General features: G+C 40.1%; 1 pseudogene across 1 annotated transcript; it reads right to left on the bottom strand.

Moving 5' to 3' along the window:
• Positions 1–1,716: 1,716 nt before the first annotated feature.
• LOC309793713 (signal transducer CD24-like) lies at positions 1,717–1,940 on the bottom strand (annotated as a pseudogene). Its single transcript has one exon. The product of its transcript is annotated as a signal transducer CD24-like (transcript).
• Positions 1,941–18,026: the final 16,086 nt, after the last annotated feature.

Genomic DNA, 18,026 nt, shown 5'->3' on the forward strand with positions numbered 1-18,026 from the left:
ACTTTCTAGATCCATTCATTCACTTGCATAGCTTCAACTGTTGTTCTTCAGAGCATCTGCCTTCCCAGGCGTGTACCCAACCCATGCCCTTGTCTTACTTTCTTACTTTTTCAGAGATTATTCTAAATCTAACATCTCCTTATACCAGCTGAAACCCACTCTGGACAAAATTGAAAGGAACACATTTCTTTTTTTTTGCTCTTTCAGCCATCTTTTTATTTACAGTTTGTGTTTAATGCAAATCAATTCCATAACAAGAGAAGTTACTATGAATCAAAGCATAAATACACAAACACAATATACAATCCAAAATAGATGTACAGCATTCAGGTATGAAACAAAAGAGAATGTTCATTCACACACACAGTAGCTTGAGATCTGTTGGATATGGTTGTTCCAGTGTAGATTTCTAAAGATGGAAAAAAAATGACTGGTTATCAAGACTACTGTGGCCATATTAGATTTCGGAACATCTAAGCATCAGTGTGTGACCATGCAAACAAAAGACTTTAGGGAGTGTCTATTTTTAAAAAGGTTTCTGTGCATAAAGGCAGTTGTGAAAAGATTTACTTTCCAAAATCAAGCCCATTTTAATGGCTTAGGACCAGGTTCTAACTATCTAAAAATATTGAATGATAACATAAAGTGTTCCAAATGTGGCTATTCTGATTCAGTTTAAAAAGAAGTATTTACAGAAAAGAGTATAAAAGTTTTTCTGAATTTAATGTAAGCAAGCTTCCAGTCTTCCCTTGCCAAATATATTTGATTTATTGTTTAACTCCTTCACATATTTGCCTTTTTAATTTCAAGATTTGTCAATCTTACCTTCAAAACAGATCATTTTTTAAACTGTAAAAAGTATTCGACATATGCAGAAATAAAAAGCATTTTGAAATTAGTTGAGATCAATGTAATTCTACTCTTTGTTATCTGTTTAGCTAAATGAATCTACTGCTCTTTTTGAATAAGAATAGTTGATAAATATGTAAGCAAAATGTACTCATTATGCTTGGATTTGGGGTAGATTCCAATCCATCATTGCCCTGGTACATATCAATGACTATATAAAAATTCAAATGCAATGTCAAACCCAAACCCCAAGGGAAAGAAAGAGTTCAGTTCCCAAGAGAACAGCGATAGCTTAACATAAAATTTTCTCTAGAGTACATCAGCGTTAAATTAGTACTGCTGAAACAACACATTGAGGATTTACAGTAACACCTGGAAGTTCCTTCTAATGTACATATAAATAGAATCACAGAAGCTTTGTTTTACCTCATTGTTTTATGGCCTTATAAATTTAATGAACAAATGAAAACTGAATCTCTGTTCCACATCCCATTCTTTATCTCTAGGTAAGATAAAATCTATTTTCACTTTCAAGGTAGAGTTTTATGTGTCCATACTTCTTAAGCCACATTTAAGGAAATCATCTCTTAACTAATTTTGGATGTTGTCTCTCTTCATCTTGTACAGGAAACTCCAGCAGATTTAATATTGGCATTCATCATCTAGTCAAACCCTGCACATGCTCTTCAAACCAATCAAATTTGGGATCCTCAACAGTTTCTGTCAATAAAATAAGGTGTGGAACTAGCAGATTCATTCAATGAAGATCTGTTGTTTTTTTTTTTCCCTTGTCACACTGGATGTCTGGATGCCATCTGAATTGGGTTTAGAGGATGGGAAGTATAGATGTTTCTTGGCCTGAGTCTCTTAACAGTAGAGCTGTAGAAGGGAGACCGAGATCACCAAGAGACTGGCTGTTGACTGCAGAGCACCACCACTTGCCTTGGTGGTGGCATTCGCTGGATTGGGGGCAGCTGAGGTATGCTTGAAGGCGTTACAACAGTTGTTTGATTTGAATAAATCTGCGTAGGTAAGAGCAGTGCCAGAAGCAGCAGCCCCAGTCCAAGCCTGGCCACCATCACTCTGCCCATGTCCGCTCCGTCGGTGTGCAGCGCATCTCACTGGATGCGGAGTGCATGAAAGATCGCTGGCTCCGGGCGGGCGCAGGCAAGGTCGAAAGGAACATATTTCTTAACATCATAATTACATTTCTTGATTCCTCCTTTTAAAGGAAAGCACACTTTCCCTAATATTCAGTATTAGACATTTTAGAGCAATTCAGAAACATTTTCGCTGTTTTATTGTTCTGGTCCAGTCTGTCATCATGGCTCTCTTTGTTTCTTTCGACATGTTTATCTTGAGTGTAAACTTCAGGAGTAGAAAAGCTTCAATTCTTTTGTTCCCCATGTCTCCCAGCACCTAGCACAGGGCCTGGCATATCGTATACATTTAATAAATATTTGTTCATAAATAAATGAATTAATGTTCACAAACCTTTCTCTTTTCCATTCCAAGTGCCAGGATCCATGTCATATCCTTTTTACTTTAACCCAGGACTCCAGAAGCCTCTTAGATTATAGCCCTGCAATTTGACTATTGATCAAAATCACCTTGGTGGTTCATTAAATGGCCAGTTTCTTGGGTCCCATTTCCAGATATCATGATTCACTGGACATCCAGAAGTTAAGTGAGCATAACGCTTCATTCAGAGTCCTGGCTTTCCTCATTCTCTTCTGTTCTATTTTATTATATATTATAGACTTCTTTTTTTTAAAAAAATTTATTTATTTATTTATTTATTTTTGGCTGTGTTGGGTCTTCATTGCGGTGCATGGGCTTCTCACTGCAGTGGCTTCTCTTGTTGTGCAGCATGGGCTCTAGGCACATGGGCTTCAGTAGCTGCAGCATGAGGGCTCAGTAGTTGTGGCTCACAGGCTCTAGAGTGCAGGCTCAGTAGTTGTGGCTCACGGGCTTAGTTGCTCTGCGGCATGTGGGATCTTCCTGGACCAGGGCTTGAACCAGTGTCCCCTGCAGTGGCAGGAGGATTCTTAACCTCTGCACCACCAGGGCAGTCCTATATTGTAGACGTCTATCCAAATTGTAACAAATTCTATTGTAGCCAGATCCAAATTTATACATAATTCCCTTCTTAGACTTTCATCCTTGTTATTTTTAATTTTTCAAACAAATTAGATGCATGTCAGGGGCAGAATTAAAAGATCAGATTTCAGATTTCCATCTTCATTTCCTATCTCCTTAATCTATTAAATCATATCTATATCATGTGGTTCCTGTGAGGATCAAATTAGATACTTTTTTTTTTTTTTTTTTTTTTTTTTTTTTCTTTTTGCAGTATGCGGGCCTCTCACTGCCGTGGCCTCCCCCGTTGCGGAGCACAGGCTCCGGATGCGCAGGCCCAGCGGCCATGGCTCACGGGCCCAGCCGCTCCGCGGCATATGGGATCCTCCCAGACCGGGGCACGAACCCGTATCCCCTGCATCGGCAGGCGGACTCTCAACCACTGCGCCACCAGGGAGGCCCCAAATTAGATACTTTTTATAAAATTGACTTGTAAATGAAAACACTTGGTTCATGTTAGTTGTTTTGGTCTTCTGTTTCTACTGTAATTATAACAATATTAGCCACAAACTAGTCAGTCAATGGCCCAATCCTTACAAAATTATAAATTCAGTGGACTGCTTCTCTGAAACAGTATATAAGATATACTGTTTCCAAAATATTAATTAGTTTATAAGTTCTTTATGGGAAATCGCATGTAGACCATTATCTGTGTTTGGAATTTTATTTCTTGCCTCTGAAAGAATAAATGTGTAGTTCAGACTTAAGAGAAAAGAAGCTGATGAAGCAAATATTAGTTTGTCTATATATAAAATCAACTTCTTACTCAGGAGGAAACTTATTGCTCAGTTGGGAAAGGAACAGTAAGTGGTCTTCCCTGTATGAAGTAAGGGTCTTAGAAAAAACACAGACATCACACTATCTTCTCAGATATTAACTAGGTTGCTATATTTCAAAATCCATAGAGGCCACATGGCTTTTTCACCACTATATTCCCAAAGCTGAGAATATAGCAGAAGCTTGATAAACACTTATTACTTAAGAAGCCCAATCTTCTATTATGGAACCTTAATCACATGAAAATATTCTTTTTGATGTCTTGCTTTTCCATCCTCATTCTTCTCCAGGGCTAGCTATTCCCTATTTTTTTCCTTAATCACATCATCTCATTGCCAGGTAACACTTTATAGTTGCAAAGTGGACAGTTAATAATAATGAACTTAAGGGACTTCGTGACTGTCCAGTGGTTAAGACACCGCTCTTCCACTGTAGGGGGCATGCGTTCCATCCCTGGTTGGGGAACTAAGATCCCACGTGCTGCGCAGTGTGGCCAAAACATAGAAAAAATAATAATAATGAACTTAAGCTGGCCTCATAGCCTCACCTGGAGTCACTTTTTTTTTTTTTCTGAACCTTCTAGTGGTTGGAGGTTGCCATGTGACCTAATTTTCACCAGTGAGATTTTCAAGTAGCTGAAGTTGTGGCTGGCACAAATTGGTGTTCCAATATTTGTTGAATGAATAAAAAAAAAAAAAACGAATGAAATAGGGAAAAATAAGTTACATGTGCAACTTCTGCCTCTCCTAAAAAGACAGCTGCCTTGTGCCCTCCCTGGCACATGGGCGAGTCTGTGCTCCAGCTTTGGGCACGCCAATGACCACAGAACTCTAGGGCAAGGGCTTGCCAATTTTTTCTCTAAGGGGTCAGATAATAAATATTTCAGACTTGGTAGTCATGAGGTCGCTGAAGTACTCAGTTCTGCCCTTGCAGCCTCAAAACAGCCATAGATAACACAGAGTCAAATGGATGTGTTTGTGTTCCAGTGAAACTTTATATACAGAAACAGACAGTAGGCTGTGTTTGAGCTTTGAGTTGCAGTTTGCCTGCTCTAGGGGATCGTGGGGAACAAGACAGGAAGAAAATGGAGAACTTGAAGGGTGTCATGCAGCTGAGCTACCCCAGCAAACTGAATTGCTCAACTCAGGGCAGGAATATGGGAAAGAAATAAATTTCTTCTTTAAACCGTTATATTTTGAGGTTTTTGTTACAGCAAAGCTAATTAGCTGGTGCAAACAAAATATAAAAAAATGACTTGCTAACTGAATTTACTGTCATTGTTGTTCTAGTTATTGTAATTATCATTATTGTTATTATATTAAGTCTCTAATGACCCTGGGATAAATTGTCTGTGATTAAACATCGGAAGTAGCCAAAAGGGGAAAAATAACTATTATAATGTTCGGTAAACTCACTTCATTTAATCATCATAACACTCAAAGGAATAGGGGCATATTAATTCCATCTTGGCAAATGAAAAAAGAAAGGATGATATAGATTCAGTGTCTTGCCCAAGGTCACAGAACAAAAAGTGGTGAGATTAGGATGGAAGGTCAGTTACATCTGATTCCATACCCTTTGCTCACCATGCCTTCTGCTGGGATAGTTCTGATACCATTTTGTTTGCATACCTACATTTATTAATATATCCAGGCCTACTATAGACTAGAAGGGAAACCCATCTCACAAATGCTCTTTATATTAGCCAGGTGCTTACAAAGACTCCATAATAATATATAAAACAATCCTTTATTTGGGATTCATGTCTTGGTATCAACTTGCTAGAAGTTTCACAAGAAGAGATGAGTCCCTTGAGTGATTGTTCTACCCTTGCACTGCCCAGTATGGTGGTCACCGACCACATATGGCTACTCAAGTTACATGAAATTAATTAAATAAAACACTCGTTTTCACCCAAAAATTGCTCAGCCACATTGAGTGTGCTCGCCAGCCACTGGTGGCTAATGGCCGCTACCGCTACTTGGGACGGTGTGGATTATAGGATATTGCCCATTGCAGAAAGTTCTACTGGACAGTACTCTCTCTCCTTTTCCACTAGATTTGACTTTTTTAGTTTCTTTGCAAATTCAAGCTCTCAGTACTTGACCTTTGGTGTCCCCATAGAGCTATCCCATTAGCATCATCCAGAGGAAGCTGCCCCTACTTCCAGGTTCCGTTATTTAGTTCCCCATGGTCCCCTCCTTCTTTTTGCTTTTCCTTTTTGCTCCCCACCCTTATGGCCCTTGCCACTTCTGTGCTGGTTGTCATGCCTTCAGCACTAATTGCTTCCCAGCAGGATGGAGCCAGAGTCACCAATGGCGTAAAAGTCAAAAGAAGGAAAAAAGAAAAGAGACAGTGTGTGGAATCTGCCCTCAAAGTGTGGAATCTGCAAACCAACTGAATTTTCACACTGTATGAACAATCCCCTAAGTTATTATGCTAAAAGAATGTTTGCATCTCTTTACTCTCCCTGCTAGAACCCAGAAGGAAGGGAGAGTGTGAAAAACCTCCTGGCACCTCCATTTTTAATAGTATATGTTTGTGTACATGTTTGTGTGTGTGTGTGTGTATGTGTGTGTGGGGGGGTGTATTTTCCTGCCCTACAGAGAGTGTGAAAGCCCCACTTAACAGCAAACACCTACCTGCCACACCTGGTCACCCACCTATTGTTTGAAAAGCTACAGTAGGTGAACCAAAAGTGTGTCTTAATCCAATGCTTTGGTTGAGGTTGAGTTCACTTTTATTATGAGAACACAGGCTTCAGAGTTTATGAAAGTAGAAGCTATGGGGAAAAGAAATAATTGAGCAACAATGACGGCTCTGGCAGAATTCATAATCGTGGACTAAACTTGAGTCTGTATTTCTGTCTGCATCACAGTGTGAAGGACCAAAGGGCGATACGAATTGCTTGGCTTCTGTGAAAGATGTGAATTGATGAGCTGCTCTTTCCAGGGGTGTTTTACTAGGGAAGCACAGAGGGCCAACCTGGGATCAATACCTGGGTCCCTACTACCCACCTCTCATCATCAGGAATAGACATTCCAAAGATAGAGACACACACAGAGATCTTACAGTTATTTGTCACTGAATTTGTTAGTAGAACAATACATTTTCAGAAAATTAGCCCCCTATTAGAAAACTTGGGACTTTTTAAATGTTCATCAAAAAAGGACGGATTTGGGGGAAACTGCCCCCTCTTGTTTATGTCAAAATGTGGTCCAAGGGGTGCTTTGTGATTTGGATGTTTAATGAAATAATTGTTATTTGCCTTCCGGAGTGAGAATTTACTTTCTTTGACCCTCCTTTGGAGCTCTTCGTTTTAAGATAAGCTCAAATATTGACAGAACTGGAACTGAGATTAAAGGACATATAAAGTGCATTAGTGTTACACCAAAGGAAGAAGAAAGAAAGACCAAGGGGCCTCTCCCACAGTAAATAAAAGCGACTGAGATTCTTAAGAAAACACTGCTGAATTTCACTCCTGTGTATGATGAAACGGATTAAGTTTACAGTGGTCTGAAGAACAGGATGGATTCTTCACCTTGACACCCCCAGGAACAAACCACAGTATTACCAGAACTCCTTTTTATATTCATTTTGGCCATTTTCTTTTTGGTGTGTATCATAATCTGATGCATAATGAAAACCAGCTGTTGCCCCTCAGAGGAAAAAGAGGAAAGGCTCCACCAAGTACTCTAAAAGCTGGGTAGCAGGGAATCCACAGCCCAGCCTAGGGTCTCACTTGTTTTGTCACTTAAAGAAAGATGGAGTTTGATGGGAAGGAGAAGAGGAAAAAAGATTACTCTGTTGATGCCCTTGTTATCAGAGAATGAATTATCCATGTGCACCATATATAACCTAAGGCTTCCAATTTTTCTCAGTTGAGGGCTGAATCCTCCCTTAGCCAATTTGTAAATTTATCCCAATCTGGCCAAAAAAAAAAAAAAGAGAGAGAGAGAAAGAAAGAAAAGTGTGTCCTATTTGTGATATAAGCAGGATTTAGGATTCGAACTGATGACTAATTATTGACGGGGTACATAGAGAATTACCTGGTTCCCAGCTAATATAAATTACTATGTTTAATGTAAGGGAAGGACCGAGCAAAGAGGAGTTCCCATTTCCCCTGGTAAAATATTTACTATTCAGGCCCTCACCAGTTCCACCAGTCAGATATTTACTGACAGAGGTCAGGAGCAAGATGAGACACGTGCCATTCATGATGCTATATGGTCCAAGCTGACCAGATTGAAGTCTCAGCCCCTAAATTTTACTCTTCATTTAACACCCTGGCTCTCTGTGTTCGTGGAATAAAAAAATCACTGAAGAATTTTCTGCCAACCAATTAATTATTAAACAGAAATTATATGTTTTATAAAGGCTCTTGACAAACCTATGCATGTATGTTTGAGGCCCTTGAGATTCTATAATATTGTTCATTTGGAAAGCTACTTTTGTTACTCACTTGAATCACACTGACTTTCCGAAACACATCCGTTATCTTTAACAGCAGCTTGAAATTCAGCAAAGGTAGGTGATATCTCTTTAAACATTGCTCAGTTTTAGACCATTTTAACCATTCTCAGTACAAAGGTAATGCTCGTCTTAGAGTTTAGGGTACACCTTTCTCCAAAGAGTATACATCATATCATTTACCCTTTGAGTTCGGATGTGGTCCTGACATTTCCTGTTGATTCCTTCTGATGGATGAGAGTGAGGCTGGTGGGCTGTGGGGAGGGGAAGAATAAAGAATCTTTCAGGTAGAGTGGGACCCCAAAAGGGCAGAAAGGGAGATTTTCCGTGTCCTACACCGTGCTTTTCATTCATTTCATTCAGCCTCCATTTTGATATTCAGTTTGCATCTAAATTTTTCTTTCTGTATCTGTCCAAAAGAAGCAAACGCGGGCTGTTTGTTGCAACAGGATTTACACGTCTGACATGACTCAGCTTTCAACACTTCCTAAAGATTTGTGAGTAGGACTCCTGCCCTCTGTCTGGCTTCTACAAGCAGTACAGACCTGAGTCAACTTCCTAATGAAACGCACCAAAACACCTAACTAGAATTCATCTATTCCTCTGAGGAGTATCAACAAAAGCTGTTGGAAAGAATATATCAGTTCTGCTACTTCTGCTATGGTCCGTGAGAGCTTTCCTCCTGGACATTTCTCTTCTGCTTTAATGTTTTCAACTGCAGCCATGTGCTAAACAGAGGAAATCCATTCTCAGGACTTTCTGGGATCTGGGTCAAATGTCCCTTGGTTGTCATTCTAATCTTAAGGTCCTTTAAACAAAAGAGCTTTGTCTCAAAACATGGATCAGTTATTTCCTAAATTAGGTGAATAGCTTACCTAAGCTAAGACAGGAAGCCACTTTATTAATGGATTCAGGACAAATCCACAACATTAAAACACTTGATATTGCTCATAAATACGAAAGGGAAATAAATCTGGCTGTGAACAAGAAAAATGCCTAGGTCCAATCTCTCTTAAATTCCTTAAAATAAGAAAAAAAAGAAATCTTTCCCAATGCCTCAGATTTTCACAGTGTTCTACAACTTTTCTTTATCCCTTACCTTATTTTCATTAAAAACCTGTATCTTAAACACTCCATGCTCTACTTACTTTCATTTCACAATAGTTGTTTGGAGGAATCATTTTAAAACAATCACCAGAAGTCAGGAATAAAATAATGGAAATATACCTTAGCAGGAATTTTTTTCATGGTCTACACTTTTGGTTTCAATGTGGATTGTACTTCCACCGAGGGTGTTAGCCTGGTTATTCCAGGAACACTGAGAAGGACTGAAAAGAGACAGAGTTCCCGTACCACTAGCAGAGTGACTCTGAACATGTATCTCTATGCGTGTCCCCAGATTCACAGCTGCTTCAGACAAGAATTTCCAAAAGAATAAAAAAAGGAAAATGATTCCGTGGAGGGCAGTCTTCTGGTTTTCTGACCAAGGATAATTCCTATATGGGGCACTGGAGTATCTCCCAAAGTGTATTTGTCAATCACCTTGCATGAGACTCTTTTCTTTAAAGAACTTACTTTGCTCATGTTCTACCTTAGAACCCCTTAATCTTTAAGAGAGGCCAGGAAATCTGTACTTTTAAGTAACTCCCTAAATGATTATTACGCATGCTGAATTTTGAGAGCCACTGGAATTGCATAAACTATACCAAACACAATTTTAATCAAAGGCTTAAAGCATTAAAAAAAAAAGCTTAATAGGGCCTCCCTGGTGGCGCAGTGGTTGAGAGTCCGCCTGCCGATGCAGGGGATACGGGTTCGTGCCCCGGTCTGGGAGGATCCCATATGCCGCGGAGCGGCTGGGCCCGTGAGCCATGGCCGCTGGGCCTGCGCATCCGGAGCCTGTGCTCCGCAACGGGAGAGGCCACAACAGTGAGAGGCCCGCGTACCGCAAAAAAAAAAAAAAAAAAAAAAAAGCTTAATAAATGTGGTTATTTCAAAACAAAAAGAGATGGTATAACCACATTAAACCATAATCTAGAACCAATAAGAGATTAGTACTCAGTATAAAGACTGATAAGTCAGTTTAAAAAGGGCACTACTACTAATATCCACTATTTTCAAATGTTTTATTTCTGGTACTGACGCGCACACGCACACACACACATATATTTTAAATCTAAAGCCAATTTAGAAAAGAAAAAAAAACCTTTCTAAATCTGAGTAGTGAGATTTAGGTGTAAGCTGGTGTGTCATAATATTTCTGTACATTTTTCTATTTTTTGTTTTTGTTTTTAGTTTTTCTTTAAAATATATACATAAGATCACATTAGAATGCTTAGGCACTTCTTCTATTAAAAAGTAACCTGCTTTTCTTTTCTACTTCACCTCATCGGCACTATTTCTTACCTACCTACAAACACACACACACACACACTACGCTACACACACATTTGTGTGTATATGTATGTATATGTATGTATGTGTGAATATGTATGTATGCATGAATGTGTATATGTTATATTATTGTAATCCTCCCAAGTTATGTCCACACAAAAACCTGCACAAAGATGTTTATAGTGGCTTTATTCATATTTGCCAAAACTTGGAAGGAACCAAGAAGTCCTTCAATAGATGATTGGATGAATACAGTACAGTATACACAGACAATGGAATATCATTCAGCACTAATAAGAAATGAGGTATCCAGCCATTCAAAGACATGGAGGAACCTTAAATGCATATTATACTTAGTGAACGAAGCCAATCTGAAAAGGCTACATACTGTTATGTTTCCAACATGCATGACATTCTGGGGAAGTCAAAATTGTGGTGACAAAAAGATTGGTGGTTACCTGGAGCTAGGGAAGGGGAGATGAATAGATAGAGCTCAGGGGACTTTTAGGGCAGTGCAACTATTCACTATGATTATAATGATGCATATAGGTCATTCTACTTTTGTCCATACTCACAGAATGTACAACACCAAGCGTGAACTGTAATGTAAGCTATGGGCTTTGAGTGATTATGTGTCAATGCAGGTTCATCCTTGGTAAAAAAAAATACCCTATCCTGATGGGTGATATTGATAACGGGGTGTTAAGCATGTATGGGGCAGTGTATATGGAAAATCTCTGCGCTCTTTCTTAATTTTGTTGTAAACCTAAAAGTGCTCTAAAAAAATTGTCTTAAAAGAAAAAACCCAGGCTCAAAAGTTTAAGTGACTTAACAGAGATCAACAGATGGAGAATTGAAACTTGGTTGGTTTGATGCCCTAACCTGTGTTTAACCTCCACACTGGAATCATTAGTGTTATTACATCACTACCTAAAACATAAAAATACATACAGAAATATGGTTAAGAGGACATGCAGTGAGTCTGAGATGGATTAAGATATACATTAGGAAGGAAGAGAGACAGACAGACAGACAGAGACAGAGGGAGACAGAGATTGATTTTCAACCCAAACTCCTTATTTAGTATTTCTTCCATGAAAGAAGTAAGCTAATACCTTTTTCAGAAAAAATTGTAAACATGACCCTACACAACACTGATTCATTTAAAGTCAAGCTCAGCAACGAATCTGGCCTCGGGTTCTTCCTGCCTGTTCTCAGAGCTCCATTTGCTCTTCCGAAAATTTCTTTCAACAGCTGAACGCTGAATTTTTATCCCACTTCCATTTTTCTCACTTTTGAAATGTCTTTTTGCTCTTTAATCTTGTAGCCCATCATGGCTTAGAAATTATTCCCTGAAGACATTAACCCATAGAGACTTCCTCACTTTTAAATAATATCTAGTATCTGTGTACATCTTAAGGGCTCACAGAATGCTCTCTTCAGAACTACTTCCCAGCTCACAGAGCCCAACTCTGTCACAACCATCCATCCTTCTTATCCTTTCCTATTAGTTGTTCTTTGCTTTTGAGTCTGATCACTGAATCCTATTATGGAAATTACTGGCTACTTTGAATGTCTTAATCCCTGGGGGCTGGTCGACCCCTCCCAACATCCAACAGGAAGGAGAAAGGAACAAAGAAGAAAGAAATCTGAGAGCCTCTACGTTTCCTCACCTCTCTTTGGGATACTACGGATGTATCACTTTGCAGGCAAAACCCAAAGGCTCCAGGTCCCTGTTAGCCTTGCCAGGGCTGTCAATTCAGTGGATTGTGTACACCCACATCAGAGTTTAGCTAACAACAACCCAAATCTGTGTCGTGCTGAAGGAAGGAGGGGCTTTTCTGTGGTGCTATTTTCCAAATAGTTTTTGTATCTAATGTGAAAGACAACGATTTGAGATAAGCACTCAGCAGCTTCGCTACTTACTCTTCAAAGATTGGAAACAATTATCTTAAGGAGACACTGCCTCACTGTTGCTGTGTATTCAAAACTCAGGTCAGGTGTGTTAGGTTTGTATATGGCCTAGGAGTTGCAGCAGATTGCCACAAAGGTGATGAAAGATGGTCCAAGTTCCCACAGGAGGTGAACCCACATGAAGAATTAGGTTCACAATGCAGCCGTTCGCAGAACTCATCAGACTTGTGTGGTCCCTGCTCTTTGCGGCTTTATTTTATTTCATTTTTTTATTAATTTATTTTTGCTGTGTTGCGTTTTCGTTTCTGTGCGAGGGCTTTCTCTAGTTGTGGCAAGCGGGGGCCACTCTTCATTGCGGTGCGCGGGCCTCTCACTATCGCGGCCTCTCTTGTTGCGGAACACAGGCTCCAGACGCGCGGGCTCAGTAGTTGTGGCTCACGGGCCTAGTTGCTCCGCGGCATGTGAGATCTTCCCAGACCAGGGCTCGAACCCGTGTCCCCTGCATTGGCAGGCAGATTCTCAACCACTGCACCACCAGGGAAGCCTGAGGCTCTATTTTTAACCCTGATATGCAAGGTTGGCTTCTTAATTAGGCTCCCTAACAGATAGGATTTATTTAAGGATACACATGAACCAGAACTACAGAGGCAACTGGCCATCTCTTCTCACGGCTGGATGATCCCTCTTTCTCGTACCTCAGTCCCTGCTGGTGGGCCTGCTCCATCTTTCTCTTAATAACAACGGGCTGATCGTTTCCATCTCTTCTAACCAAATCACAGAAAAGGCTAACCTTCCTGTTTTCCCTACTTACCATTACCCATTTGGTCAGTTCTCCTTTACGGTGGGACTGTCTCCTGGACTCTCCTGAGGCCAGATGACTATTTTCTTGGTATGGCCAGTAGCCAGTCCTGTGCAATTGAAAAAGGCAAATTTAAAAATAAAAGGCCTGATATCTTTTCTATAAAACATAAAAATTAAAAAAAAAAAGAATCAGAAGCTGCTGATCTAAACATTTTACGTGCCTGATTGGATTTTTCTCTCCGTTCACCTTTCCCACTTTTCCACTCCAACTGAACCTATTCAGAATCACGGTGGAAACGTCTAGTTATTTAACTTTATCCTCCTTCCCCCAGTCCTTCTGACCGGCCCCCCCCAAGCTTAGTTAGTTTGGCTGTGCTCCCAGCTGTGGACCAGTGACAGGCATTTCAAACACGCTATCCCCAGAAGCCTCCATTTATTTCATCCCTCACTTCCTCGAGTCTCCTATTTCAATTTGCTGACAAAACAGAATTCCTCCATTATAAAATCTTTCTGTATTTCACCTCTCCATCTCAGAAGTTCTTTCTTAAACCAATCAGCCTTTTCTAGTCCTTTTTCTTGTTTGTTTTTCTTGTTGTTATTAAAAAAAAAAAGTACACACACACACACACACACACACACATACGTAGACCCTTACTGTTTTTCAAAACCAACTTTTAACCTGGGCTTATTTCTTCTTGTCCTATTAACTCCACATCACACTTCATTCTATTACCTAGTATTAGAATTTCCACATACTTGTCTCTTTTGTTTTATAATTAGTCTCCAGACTTCTGCTCAGTATACACATATGTTCTCATGTAACCAAATCCTGAAGAGAAAAAACAAAATAAACCTCCTCCAAGCTTGCTTCCTTCTCAAACTACCATCTCATGCTCTTCCCTCCCTCCATTGCTAAAAATCTAAGAAGTATAGCTTACACTCACTGTTTCTGCTCTTTCACATGTTACCTTTGTCCATAACCTGCTCCAGCCTGTTCTGACCACTTTGGAGAAAGCATTCTCTAAGCAGACACAAGGATGTCCAATGTGCCACAATCTCAGTGCTCTCTAATCAGTTCTCAAACATCCCAAACATTCTATAATAGTAATATTTAATGCATTTCATGATGTTCTACATTCATATCCACTACTGCATTTAATTCTTACATTGGTATTGCTTCCATTTTATAAACGAAGAAACTATGGCTCCAAGATGTAAAATGATTTGCACAAGTACCAAATGATAATAAGCTTGACAAAGCTTGTCTCAACCCAGTTCCTTTGATCCCGTTGGCATATGAAGCAACTGGAAATCCTCCTGCATTTCCTATGACACTATTTTTGGTTCATCCTCCATAGGTCATCGTCTCTATTACATTAATTGGCTCCTTCAATTTACATTTCTATGTAGGTTTCTACTGAAGTTTCAATACCTGGTTCTCTCTCCTCCTCCCTTCACACCTGCTACCTGAGAAACATATCTATGCATATTGCTAACACTTTCCTGTGGCACTCTCCCAAATTACATTTTAAGCCCTGGCATTTCTAACAAGGTCCAGATTTTATATCAATATTTCAGCTTCCACCTAAACATCTGTCTATGGATGGCTTACTGGCACCATAACTTCAATATATCTAGAATCAAATGCATGATCTCGCCTACAAACAAACAACAGAAATGAACAAAAGTGTACTTTTCCCCTAGGTTCCTTTTTCTTGGTTAACTATATTATTATTTATTTTATCATTCAATCTATCCCACTGGAAGTCCAATTAATCTTGAACTTTCCTTTCTCTCAATGCCTTATTCTCAAAACCTATGATTTCCAGATTTTCAATTCTGAAATTTTTCTAGAATGTCTTATTTCTACTCATATGACCACCATCCTAGTGCAGGTACACATTACTTCTTATACGGGTTATTCAGATCCTTACTGAAAAATGGCTTTGCATTCATCCCTTTTCCCCCAAGAAGAATCTGTCACATGACCCGGTCTTGCCACCTCTCTGTTTAAATATCTTGGATACTATCTATGATTTATATACATGAGATCACATTCCTTTCCTAACCTGTCATTCTATCTGACCACAACATAACTTTTTAGAATCATGTCCCATTAGATCTTACTATGTGAGTGCACTTTTGCCAAACTGGACAATTTGAAATGCTGAACAAAAACATTCACTTGCTCACTTCTGGAATTCTGCTGATACTTCAGCTCGGGAGCTCTTCATCTCCACTTATAAAATCCTCCCCACCCACTCAATACTCATTTTTATACTAGTTCTATCTTCAATGCTACTAAAAATAACCAGGACTGAGGACTGCTTGACCCTTCTCTCACAGATACAAAAAATATTCTAGGACTATCAATGTGCCTCAGAACCATTGCAGTTTGGGAATCGGTACATATAACCTGTCTGAGGATAGAAGGGACAAGCATTTCCATTTAGAAGACTAGGGCAGCTACCTACCTGAAAGCAATCTTTCCCCTTTGCCAGGTCTTGTGAAACATACATTTCTCCATCTTCCCGTAGTGGGCTTATTATTGCCAAAAGACTTCCTGATTCCCCACCCCATGACAAGAGCTTTCATCTCTTGAATTACAAAGAGCTTTCAGTTCTAAGATTTTGACCTCATCCATGTTCCCCTCCACTGAGGTTTTACGGAATTCTGGAAATTATCCAAAACAGTTAATAATGTTTTGGTCCTTAAACAGCATTCTCAAAAACTTGACCCAGTGGACTGGGGCAAACAGCATAGTCTTCCAAAATTCATGTCCACCTGGAACTCTAGAATGTGACCTGACTTGAAAATAAGGCCTTTGCAGATGTGATTTGTTGAGATGAGGTCATACTGGATTACAGTGGGCCCTAATTCCAATGGCTGATGTCCTTAGAAGAAGGCCACGTGAGACACAGACACACACACAAAAGCATGCCATGTGAAGACAGAGGCAGAGATCTGAGTGGGAAGTCTAAATGCCGGGGAACACTAAAAGCTGATACCAGAAGCTAGGAGAGAGGCATGGAGGAGATTCTTCCTGCTGACAACTCGATTTCAGACTTCTAGCCTCCAGAACTGAGGGAATACATTTTTGTTGTCTTTGAACCACCCAGTTTGCAGTATTCTGTTACAGCAGCCCTAGAAAACTAGTCCATTCAGTCAACCCTTGGGATCAGAAAACTGCCATGTAGCTTAGATCAGCATACATCTTCTGCACCTTTGTTTGGTTTCTTCTCTTAAATAGTTCCTGCTACATCCCAGAAAGTCACAACCATATCTCCTTTGTGACAGACGTTTGAAAGTTTTCCTGAGAGTCTGCTTTCCTACCCTGCTCCACCCTGCCCCCCACCATCTCCCCACAGGACTCTTCTCTCCTCTGTCAGCATGACCCCCGAACTCTTCCAGGGGGAATGTGTAGCTGAAGCTTTTGTGAGAGTCAGTTGGGACATCAAAAGCCAACTCCTTTATCATCTAATCCCGCTGGTCAGAACACAGTTTTCTGCCCGTTGTATCAATAACTTTACAGCACCCTCTGCCTCTGTTATACCCGCCTCTGTTATACTCCGTTGAAGCAAGTTTCACAAAATTTTTACCTCCCTCCTACAATTGATTAAAACTCTTAAAGGCAGGCACCAGCTTTCACCCCCGTTTGTACACAGTACAGTGCCTTTGGTGTGAAGTCCGTTCAATACCCGTCTATTTCCAGCCCACACTGTAGCGAGTACGTTTCAAAGTACCTCATACGTGTTTAGTCAACAAGGCTTGGATCAAAATGAGTGATACCTGAAGCTTTCCTTTTCTTCATTTTAGCCTGTTGAAAAATAAGCCTAGACCTTCCTTTGCTTTAGCTTACCTCCCCTTCTGGTTAAATTATTTGATATCAGACACCACTGACATCCCTTCTTTTTCTTTGAAACAGGAAATAACCCCAAGAATACATTAATCTAAACCCACTACACTTCTACATCTCAAAAACCAGAGGGCAGAGGAAGCTGGAGAGAGGCCAAAAGGGACCAACTTTATTCCCTCATCCTGTATTGTAACCCCCATGTCTAATCTTCCCCACCCTACCAGGTGGTTTAAGAATTTTATCCTTTCTTCAGAATGGAAAAGGAAGTGGGGGGCTGGAATTAGGTGTATACAAACTATTGAAAAGGCTTTCTGTGGACTTTGAGGGCTGAGCTAGAGTATCATTTGTATAGAGCAGCCCAAGCCTCTAATTTGGGAATGAAGGTCTACACTCATTCTCTGGCATGATTCCTATCAGCAGAATCACTGAAGCCAAGGTTAAGAAATAAATAACTAATCTCTCCACACAGGGAGGCTGGTAAACAATGCAAATACTGACTTCTGCCAAGAGGAAGAAGCATATAAACCAGGCAACTGCTGAATACATTGCCAAAAGGGGGAGGCTTCCACATTAATCACTAAAGCTTTCAAAAAACTAAATCAGATCCAAGAGCAGTCACAGATGCAGAGTCACAAATGACAGTGGCAGAGAAATTGGCCTCTAAGCACTATGGTATCGGATCAGTGGTTCTGATGTTTTCATTTCCATCAGATTCCCTCAAGGACCTTCTAAATTTATCAGATCACCAGACCCTATCCCACACACTGTATCAGAGCCTCCAATGCTGGAACGCAGATTTGTGACTTACTAAGCTGCCCCAGTGAAC

This window comes from Mesoplodon mirus (genome assembly GCF_964341445.2).
Source record: "Mesoplodon mirus genome assembly, chromosome: 18".
In the NCBI taxonomy this organism is placed as follows: Eukaryota; Metazoa; Chordata; class Mammalia; order Artiodactyla; family Ziphiidae; genus Mesoplodon; species Mesoplodon mirus.